General features: G+C 43.3%; 1 long non-coding RNA gene across 1 annotated transcript; it reads right to left on the bottom strand.

Moving 5' to 3' along the window:
* Positions 1 to 308: 308 nt before the first annotated feature.
* Positions 309 to 10925, bottom strand: LOC121704626. Its single transcript, XR_006030598.1, has 3 exons — positions 10361 to 10925; positions 10132 to 10222; positions 309 to 700 (listed from the first exon to the last, which is right to left on the bottom strand). It is a non-coding gene; the product is annotated as an uncharacterized LOC121704626 (long non-coding RNA).
* Positions 10926 to 11003: the final 78 nt, after the last annotated feature.

Below are 11003 nucleotides of genomic sequence, written 5' to 3'. Positions count from 1 at the left end.
TGGTTGTCAGAGACCTGCGGCAAATCCTCTCGTCTTCTTCCTGCTCTTTTCCCCCCTCTCCCTCTCTCGCTTTCCCTCTCCCTCTTACAGTCTTGTATGGCGGGAGGATTACTGTATCAAGTCAGTGCTCATTTCCGCATATGTTATGTTCCTTTGTCATCCACATTCATCTGCTTCACACACACACACTCACCCCCCCCCCCAAAGAAACACATACACACACACCCCACTGCACTGCACTGTGCAGTGCATTTACATGGAATATGTGATGAATTATTTGAAAATGTATTCAAAGACAACTACTCTTATTCCATCTTCACTGGTTCAGTGATCGATTGCATTAGCGTTTAATCAAAGAGGCACGAATGTAGAATATCGTACATTGCTCCATGTTTATCTTCTCTGTTGAGACATCTGCAACCATAAATAATCTCGGGAGCATTCAACCGCAGCTGTGCAAGTGATCAGCCGTGACCGTGGGCGAGCCTGTCCAAAGATTCACTTCCCACGAGGTCATGGTGCAGGAGCAGAGAGTAACCCGGGGGTCAGCATTCAGAGGGTTAGCTTCAGCCAGTTAGCATCGAAGTTGGCCAGCATCATCTTCATCTTCATCAGCTCAAAATGGCATCCAACAGGTGTTCGCTTCTGGCCAAACATCTGGCATGGAGAACCCTCGCCCCTGCCACAGAGGAGGGCATAGCTAGGGTAAAGGGAAAGGAAAAGAACAAGGGGGAAAAACACGGAACTGAGACGGTATGTTATTGACATACATTTTGGTAATCAGGTGTGCGATCCGTCCTAAGTGTCCCATTACATGAACTCAAATCCATCTCAAAGGCATCACACCCCATCACCCTCTTTCAGTGTCTCAGTTTGGGAGTTTCCTGGGAGGCTCAGGCTGCAGCTAACTAACAGTAACTCAGCTGTAGTCCCTCGTTACCCTTGAAGACCTCTCAATGACCTTGCATCAAGTGTGCACTTCATTTTGGCAGGAGGACATGAGGGAACGAAGTGAGGCAGAAAGTGAGTGGTGGCAGCAGAGAGAGAGAGAGAGAGAGAGAGAGAGAGAGAGAGAGAGAGAGAGATGAGGTTGGGGAGAGAAGGAGGGAGATGGTGCTGTGGAGCAGGCAAGAGGAGGAGTGTGTGGAAATTGGGGCCTTGGGAGAATGGTCTGGAATACTAAGCATCTCTGATTCAACACCATCTCCGTGGCTAGTTCTCCTCCATGAACCTGCACAGTGGAAGCACAGAAAGGGACACTGACATGGGAAGTACACTCATACAGAACGCACAAGGGCTCTCGGGTGCTTCCCAACAGGCAAAAAACAACCTGTGTTCCCTGGAATAGATGTGGGTTGCTGAAACATTTGGTAGCTTATATCCTCCAGACAGCTTCCATCTCTGGAGCAGAATTGGCTTCTATGAAATAAAGTTGCTTCTGAATAAAATATGAAGCACATTCTAAATGTGACCTCGAGTAGGTGTGGCACGATCGATACACTGCAGGCTTGTGCACATGAATCAGTGAATAAATGAATCAATTACAGTAAGACAATGCCATACAGTATTTCAGCTTTTGTTAATATTTGGACATTTTTTAAGAGTTCGGAAGCTAAACCAGGCAGTATTACGCAATCAATGATCTAAGTGTGAGTTCGGTGAATGTATGCTTTCTGACCTACATTTCTTACTGGGCTGGTTTAGGTGTGCCAGACTGCAATGTGATGTGTTTCTATTGTAATGGCACACACTAGAGGAAATGGTATCTGTTATGAGCAAAAGGAACAGACACTGAGAGACAGTTCCTCCAAAAACCTCTGAATTTAATCCTTTTTTTAACAGTTTTTCTAATGAACAATGCGCAAGGCAGCACTATTTTCAGTTTCAAAACCACAAAGTAACACATTATTGTGTGTGGAGGGAGTTGACAGTGAATATGTTGATATACATTGTGACCGTATAAAGAAAATAAAAAGGCTTGTACAGCATTGTGCAAATGAAAAATGACCAATATACAGTAAAACACACCTTGGTCAAAGCTGTGCACCACTGTACATCTTTCTATACATCCTGACATTCTGTCTGTCAGGTCACATATATTTATATATGCTAGACAGGCTATGTCTAGCATATATACTAGTTACTAGTTAGTTATGGTTAGTTCAATACATTTGCATGTAATGACACAAGCAATGAAATAAGGCCAATTTGTTTTATGGGTAGGACTATACAGCAGGGAACCAGTATAGTGCATTTTGACCAACATGAAATTAGCAGCTGAAAAAAAAAGCAGACATTTGTACAAAATCAGTTGCATGGATGTACTAAAGCATTGCTATTTGTTCAAGATGGGGAGAAACTGCTTTAATGATGTGCACAAGTGATAAGATGATATAGAGTTTGAACAGTTTTGAGAATTTTCAATTCTGGTCTGAGAAATTTCGCCAAAGCAACTACAAAAAACTGTAAATGCTACAGATAAAAAGAAAAGTTCACCACCTTCACAGCTTTGAAAAACACAAGAATCCGATGTTTGAACAGAGCGAGTGATAGAGAGAATGCAAATGACATCTGACATACATTTTCTGTCTTCATCATTTTTGGTCTGATGTGACAGAGCTGCAGATAGATGCTGTTTCAGCCTGGTGATAAATGTCCTTTTGTGGTAATACAATGTTCATCTTTTCAGAACAGCAGCACTACAGTACTATAGGCTACATTTGAAGGCAAAGGTCATATTAAAAGGAAGTGTGATAGCAGTACCATCTTAGAGTAGGCGTATTGTAAAAAGCCCCTATAGTGTAGAGAATGGGAACAACCTTGATAACAGTGATCGAACAAATCTAGAGGCTTAGCTCCATTTGATATTGCTCAGTCTACTGTGAGTCACCAAGACTGCACAGACTGTGTGCTTTTCATGGAGAGAGACAATTGCCATTCCTGAGAAACACAAACATGGTCAGACAAGAGCTTCATTCCTCAGTGTTCAAACAGAGCAGAAAAGAACGTTTGCAGGCCCTGAACACATCAGCTATTTGCCGGTATTTGTGGGTCTCTTTTTCATCTGCTGGCTACAGAGACTCTTCAAGACAGACAGCCGATCCCAAAATGTGCCTGGCGTGACTCCATACACGCATCTGCTGCAATCTGATCTGGGCTGATGGATTTCCATCAATTAATCTCTAAGGAATCCTAGGTCCCAACTCCCATTGAACCGATGCCATGGTGTTGAATATAGTGGAAATCTCAACCCATTTTGTGGAAATGTCACTTTGTCCCTTCTGCTATGTTAAAATTAACTTCCCTTCAGCATTCCCTTTTGCATTAAAGCCATTATACTACATGCGGATGTGTTCTGCAAAGAAGAGGAATCCCTTTTCCTTAAGTGTACGTGAATGACACAGTATTGTTCACATGGTGACAACAACAAGCTGGGCTACGCCGCTACACTGGACACACAAAACAGTGCGCTGCTGTATGCGTCTGTGTGTAACAATGACACTTCCTGTTGTAAAATCTCCACACATGAAGTTTAGCCTGAAACCCAAAAGCAAGCCCCGACAACATAAAGGCTGGAAAAAAAGGTCCTTACATCACAAGACATCATAAATGAGCTTTTGTGCGACTGACTGCACCCAAGCAGTTACGAGCCCAGTAAACACACACACACACACCGTGCAGAGGCACTGAGCATAGCCGGCAGGGCAGGCAGAACACGCCTCTGTGATAGTGGCAGGCAGCGCTACACAAGCTGACTGCGCAGTGAATGGACTGCGAGCTTTTGATGACTAAGTTTGGCAATCACTACCTGCTCATTCACTCCATATATGGAGCCTGAGAGACAAGAAGGGAAGAGGCGTTCCCAGCCTAAAGGCCTTGTGAGAGCGATTGTTTTGCCATCGAAACAGTGGAAGGAGGAGACCGGAGGAGGGGTGCCAGGCGAAGTTATGATGCAAGTATTATAAGTATGACTATACTGCGGACATGTAAATGTTATTGTGTGTGTGTGTGTCAGTGTCAGTGTGTGTGTGTGTGTGTGTGTGTGTGTGTGTGTGACGTGCAGAGGGGAGTGTCAGTCAGCTTGCTATGAGGGAGCCCAATGGAATCTCATAGTCTACTCTAGGTTATGGGAAAATGACTGTGAACATGACACAGAGGGTGAGGATAAAAATCACTGGAAGAGCTGGTGACATAGTGACAGGGGCAACACAGCGACATAACCATAGACAAACAGAGTCTCAGCCATCAGTCACTAACATGCAGAGTCGCTCGTGAGCTGAGCTTTCCCCTAGCTGTCAGGACTGACTATATAAGGCTAAGACTGTGTTGTCATCACAACCACTTCCCCTCTTGCTGACAGCATTCACGATTTAAAGGATCTCTTTGAAACTAAACTAGAGCTACAGCTACAGCTTAAAAACAGTGTACAACCTCCTGCCAAAGAAACAATAAGACCTCAGTCAGAGAGAATTCACAGGACTTTTACATTAGCCAAGTCATACAACTTCTTGGGGAAAAAACAACAACAAACCAAAAGTAGGAAAGTTCACAAAAAACAGACAAAGGAAGGGGGAAATATGCTCAAAAACAACAAAATTTTTCAGTTGAATCAACAGGCAGAAGTGAAAATCTTCTTTGCTACACACATTCTTCACAGTATCTCACCAATCACTACTTCATTCATTTGACCACAGCAGTTTCAATCTGATTTCCTTGAGAAAGTCCCATGTGACAGGGCCCTTGAATTCTTGACATTGTTACCATGTGACACACTTAAAGATTTCCTTTTATGGTGGTTGCTGTTACATCCACCAGGAGGGCGAGGCCTCTCATAGCCTAAGTGCACAAATGGTTTAAAGCTAAGCCCTTAAGGAAATAAATATGCAGAGACTAAAAAATAGCCAACATAAACAAACAAATATTTACTCAGGCAAGATTGCTGCATTCACCCCCCAAAAAAGTTTAGATTTTAAACGTTTTCATCGCAGCAATGAGCGGTTTTCACATATTGGCCAAAGCTGATCATTCGTCTTTGGTTAACCACATACCCACATACACCATCACAACGTACTTAAAAACAAAACTGCAGAAACATTTCCAGCATGTACTACTTGTACGTGTGACATACAACTTGGCTTCATGCTCTTACATTAGATCTCCTGAGGTGCAATCAAAGGTTACTCCATGATTCAAATATCCTGACACTCCCAAATAAAGTTCCAGGGAAAACTCTTAACACGCAGGGCACACATCTTGTCTCATTTCAAGGCCTTTCATATTTAGTGACTAAAGAGGCTATACCTAAATTTTTCATACACACAGTTTGCTACTCTGAAATAATCCAGCAACAAATGACCAATATGCCATGTCCTAAACAACACAGGAGGTCATCGTTTGGAGGGTGCGGGAGTTGAAGTTGGGATTAGCGTGTCCGCATGGCTTGCTGTCAGTGTTTTCCTTTCTCACTGCTGTGATAAGGGGCAGGTTTATTGAAGAGCATGTTGCAGAGCAGTCGGCACAAGCATGCCACTGAGCTGCACATTCCTGGGTTGGCTTAGCTTGCTCTGGGGGTAAAATGCCTGAGTGTGATTTCCTGTGTGGACTCGCTGAAGAAATAGGCATCCCTGAGATATTCAGTTCCTGTTCAAATGCGTGGGTCATTCCCTTATTTGGCAACCAAAGTTGGCCTGTAGCTTGCAACCACATATCTCAATGATGTGCTGAGAGATTGTGAATTTAAAAGGCAAACCAATTTTGGCTTCATACAGGGATTTGTCATAAAGTGTAACTCTATCACACAAGAACAAAAAAAGCAACAACAAAAAAAATGTAATGTTGTAATGTAAGTAAAACCAAAATGGCCAACATTTTAGACTTGTTGAAATAAATTGCTGTTCACACCTATAATATTATAGTGTCAAGTAACCAGCCCCATTCACGTTGACTACATGATCATGTTTTCAGCAAGAGATTTCCAAATATAGCCTGGAACCAAATATTGATACTGGAACTGTGCCTTCATGCTGAAGTGGTTCCCAACCCAGCTGACTCAAAAGGAGCTTGGGGTTTCGCGTAAGAGGTGACACACCTTAGAGCTACCCCTGTGCCTTTACTACAGAGATTAAGTATTCACATCCATAATTACTTCCAATAGAAACTAGTCAACAGTGGTAGTACAGGTTCACTTGGATTTATGAGTCTGATTCACCATCAGATGCCTCAGGAACCTTGGGTTGTGAATAACAATGGGATTATACTTTTTTCATTTTCTCTGATCTGGCTTTGAGGCTGAGCCAGGCATACATACAACTCATGTCTGAATTACAGGGAGCTTTGGCCTAAATACACCGGGGCCTTAGACACTAAATATCTTGTGAGGATTCCCTCGATCTCAGACAAAATGTGGAGAAATAATGATTAGAATTAGTCAAGTCCACACCAAAACTTTTTGTGTGCGATTGAGTTACTGGCCACTGTCTGGGTGGACTTCTGAAATAATGTGCTTTCTCCCTGTTGTCTGGTATTACTCAACTTCCTAGTGCATGCGCTAAGAAGGCTGCTTGGCCCAGTAATCTCTCCCTGTGCTGATTCGAAGGGCTGTGTGGTATGAGCAAGCGGCGAGGATGTGCTAGTCTGATTCACTCGCTCGAGTCAATCTGCAGGCACACACTCCTTGCACTAGCCCCCCCCCCTCCACTGGACTGCAAGGACAGATGGTGGCAGACAGATAAGTAAGCCCAGGTTTATGGGTTAAAAAAACAGAGATCCTCGCCTTGTAAACTGTGCCACTGGGGCTGGGCGTGTTCCATACACCAAGTCTGAGCTGTATACATACATGTATGTATGTATGTATATGGCATATTCCAGCAAATGTCATGGAAACATTCAGATGGTATTGTTCAGTTGTTCCTAAAGGCCCTAGCTAACTCTGGCTCTGTCTTGCATACTGATATTGTTGACGTGAAAAGCCTCTGGCTAAACACTCTAAATATGCATCTCACACCATAGATATAGCTGTTTCACAGTGACACTCATTCAGCTGCTGGCTTCCTGCCTGCCTCAACTATGTCTATGAATCTCATAATGTGCTACACCACTAAACAGAGGAGAGAGGGGGTTACTTGAGTTCCAGTTAGAGGCCTCTGTCAACCCAGCAGGACACTAATATGCCTCTGATCTCCATTGATCTCTATTCACGGAGAGGCTTGGGTGCCCACTCTCTCAGGGCCTATATGTCAGGCTGGCACCCTGGCTGTCATTTGAAGCAGAGAGGGAGATAGAGAGAGAGAGAGTCAGAGGTGAGAAAGTGTTGAGTGGCCACATGCTCCACTATATCACAGAGGTGATGAGTCTAAACTCGGCTAGTGTCTCCTTAGCAGGGTGCCAGCGTTAACGGACAGAACGGAGTCAAGTAGGTGACAGACGTGTGCTGACAACCTTCTCTCCACACCGTGTAAATCTCAAGCACCATAAATGGCACCTGCAAGCCTATCGGCGTGTGACAGGTCTGCAAGGAGGAAGTAAAGCTGCCATAGAGGCCCAACGAACACAGTTACTACTGTAGGAGGTCTAGTTACTTGAATGAGGAACTCATCTCTTTGTCAGGTTCATTTCCTGTTTTAGGGTTGTTCACATCTTGCACCGCTATGCTCACAAAAGCATTTATTGTTATTTTTGACACAAAAAATCTTGTTTGTGTTACATACTTCTCTGAGGACACCATGTAAACATACAAACCAGGCGTCATCAGCCATGCTGATATGCATTGCTATGTGCTGCGGGTGTAATTATCATTGCATGTTCAGGACTGGTGGGGTGTCCTAGGGAGGGGACTAGGCTAAAGGATATGGATCCTTTTAAACCCTCAATTGTGGGCTAATCCAATCTGTCCACTAAGAGGCCATTTGGAAGATTCTGCCGTTACTGCTGTCATCTGACTTGTGCAGACAACCTCGAACTACAGAGAGTGCATGGCCAATAATAAAAAAAAGTGCATGAATGCAGAGATCAATGTATTTTTTGGACTGTGGGCGATAGTTAATCAATGCTCCATTTGCTGTCGTGGGGTGGGGTGGAGGGGTTGAGGTGGGGTAGGGTGGGATATGGCCAGTGGCTCGGTGCTTTGCTGGACTTCAAGGGGGAGCGTCTGGAAAGCATTCCAAAGAGACTGGGGGAGGGCAGGGCGGGGTGTGTCTCCGGGTAATCCTCACAAAGGCCAGAGGGAAAGCAGGCTGCCGAGTTTCTGGCCAGCTCGAGACAAGAGAAACAGGGAGGGTGCCGAATGCTGGCTTTTTCACTGGGTTGCCTCTAACTTCTCCTAATCATAGGCCTATCAATGCTCATTTAGAAAAGACAATGATAAGGGCAGAGAAAGGATTTACAATTCATTGAAAAACATGTGCAATGCTTATCTGAAATGTTGAAATGTTAACATAAACAGGGAACTTGAAAGGAAGAAAATTCTTTGCAGTTTCATGATAGTCCAGTATAACAGGAAATACTGATGGCAGGTAAAAGTGGCACATCATTTACAAGGGAAATCGTGAAATCTCCATATTTGATAACGCATACAGAATGTTCAAGGACAATAACCAACACACACACACGATCCTATCCATAACAACTTTTGATATTTACCGAGAGTCAAATATTTAATGAGTTGAAAACATCTCCCAAATGGGTGGAGGGGGAATGATAATCAACAACCCCCCAACAACATCATTCAAAAAGGATGGGACCCCCGGGCGAACTATAGCCCCTAAAAAGACACATCTGTTGTAACACGACCCTAAACCAGCCTAACTAATCTCACCAAAGAATGAACAATCAAATTGGTATCCATCACAATGAATAGCACATGCCACAGACAACCATCTCAGCCAAACACGATAAATAACTTCCATGACTTGGCAGAGGCATTTTCTAATAATTATTCTGGTATCAGTTTGTGAGGGGCAGAGAAGTGTGTGTGTGTGTGTGTGTCTGTGTGGGGGGGTGTTTCTCTGAAAGGGATGGGGGAGGGTAATAGTTTAATTTTCACGGCTACAGCAGCACCACATCCTTTGGAGGAGGATAAGCTGCTCCGAAACTGTGTCATAGTGTTTGCTCACTCCGTGAAACATTCTCTGACACCACCACGTAGGCTTACTATTTTTGCTCATCTGCAAAGCACTGCTGCCTGCATGGACCTGTGGCCTCTGCTGATGCCCAGATGTCTACATGGTGACTTGCAGCATGCCTTGTATTCATTTTCATAGAACATCATCTTCACTTTCAACAGTGATCATTTTAAGCTGAATATAGTTTACATTTTTGTTCATCATTAACATGCTGCTAACATTTGATAAAAGAAAAAAAAGACACATTAAGAACATGCAGTAACAAAACAAGAAAGTAAACAATGTTCTTTGGTTTATCAGTCCTTTTTGCTCCACATTAGTCAACAAAGTTGAAGTAAGACTGTTGTTGAAGTAGTTTTACCTCATAGTCACAGCACAAGGAACAGAACAAGAAGTGCTTATTCACCTGTTGGACAAGCGGTGGTGATGTCCTTGATGAGAATAACTATTAAGGCTCACTGTAATTATGTGGTCATTAGAATCAAAGATAGCAGCCTGTCATAATCAGCTGTTTGTGTTTATAGTAGCCTATGGGCTGACACATGTTCTAACTCAGTCCAATGTGCTCTAAGTTCATAGCTTACATATTAACCAGGCTCACATGCACAGGGCACAGTCGTAAATTTGGTACCTATCACACAGCTTGTCAGAGCCTATAACACAACAACCCCTGTACCGCCCTCCTCACCCCTCCCAACTTGTGCTGCAATCAAACTATAAATTGTCAAGTTGCTGTTTTCAGTACTTCTTGTGTAATACAGAAACTCTGGCTGATGCAAAATACACATCATCACATAAAAAAAACATAATTGTCACTGTTGTCAGTGTTTGTGCTTGTGTACAGTACTTGTTTCTACTACTGTGGGGTAAACCATGAATTACAGGCATACTGTAGTAGAGTGTGATAGTGACAGTAGCCTAGGCTACTACTGGCACCCTGGCGAATTTCTTCAACACTTAGTTCCACTGACTGCATAGTGCACACAACATGAATAGGTTGAAACCACCTTACCAGTGTAACTGTCATTTTAAATCGTTGTCTCCGGTTGGTACTTCCCTCACTGGCAGACTACTTCCCCTCACTCTCTTGATGGTCTGAAGCCCTAACAGATTGGTAGAGAGTGTTAATGTGGTTTGTCTTTAGTGATGGTCATGATCAGTTGTCAGAATTCGGATGCTTTATTTCTATGTAGGCCTACATATTAATGGCAACCTGTTAATGGCAGGTCCAGAACACAAACCTGCGCTGTTGGCATGCTGGTCATTCAACTCTCACAGCAACAATAGTTTCCAGGCCCCACTGACAGGTCATAGTTTTGCTGCAAGAGATCTTAGGAAGCATACTGCATCTAGGAAGCTAAACATAGGCCTATAGGTTCATCATTTATTAATTGTTGGATTTGATATAACGAATTAGGCCTATGAAGTTATGTTGACGCTGGTTAGTTAATTCTATATGCAAGACAATATTTTACAAGTGTGGTGTGAGATAAAGCAAGATTCAATCCATACTTAGGCTACTAACGACTAAGGAAAATAACTCTGAATAGACAAATGGGTTAAAAGTGCATTGAAATAGCCAGTGTTTGCTTCCAATCATTCAGCAGTCCGTGTACAGCCTTTGTTTTGATCAGTTTCGTGAACCGATTAATTCAGAGATCATCCTTTGTTAGACAACTGATCGACATTGCTATATATTTGAAGAAAACAACGTCGCAAATGAATGTTAGCTAATACCATTAGCTTGGGCTAGGCCTCAAAATTTGTCTTATTTTGCTCACGCCTGCTTCCCTCTCTCAAGTTGCAAGCAAGTGTAGCAATGTGCACGCGACACGCCGGGTGTGTGACGCTGAACCAATCAGATCGCTTAGCTCCGAAAGTTTA

This window comes from Alosa sapidissima, chromosome 3, assembly GCF_018492685.1.
Source record: "Alosa sapidissima isolate fAloSap1 chromosome 3, fAloSap1.pri, whole genome shotgun sequence".
In the NCBI taxonomy this organism is placed as follows: Eukaryota; Metazoa; Chordata; class Actinopteri; order Clupeiformes; family Clupeidae; genus Alosa; species Alosa sapidissima.
This window is presented reverse-complemented; position numbering and strand designations above follow the sequence as displayed.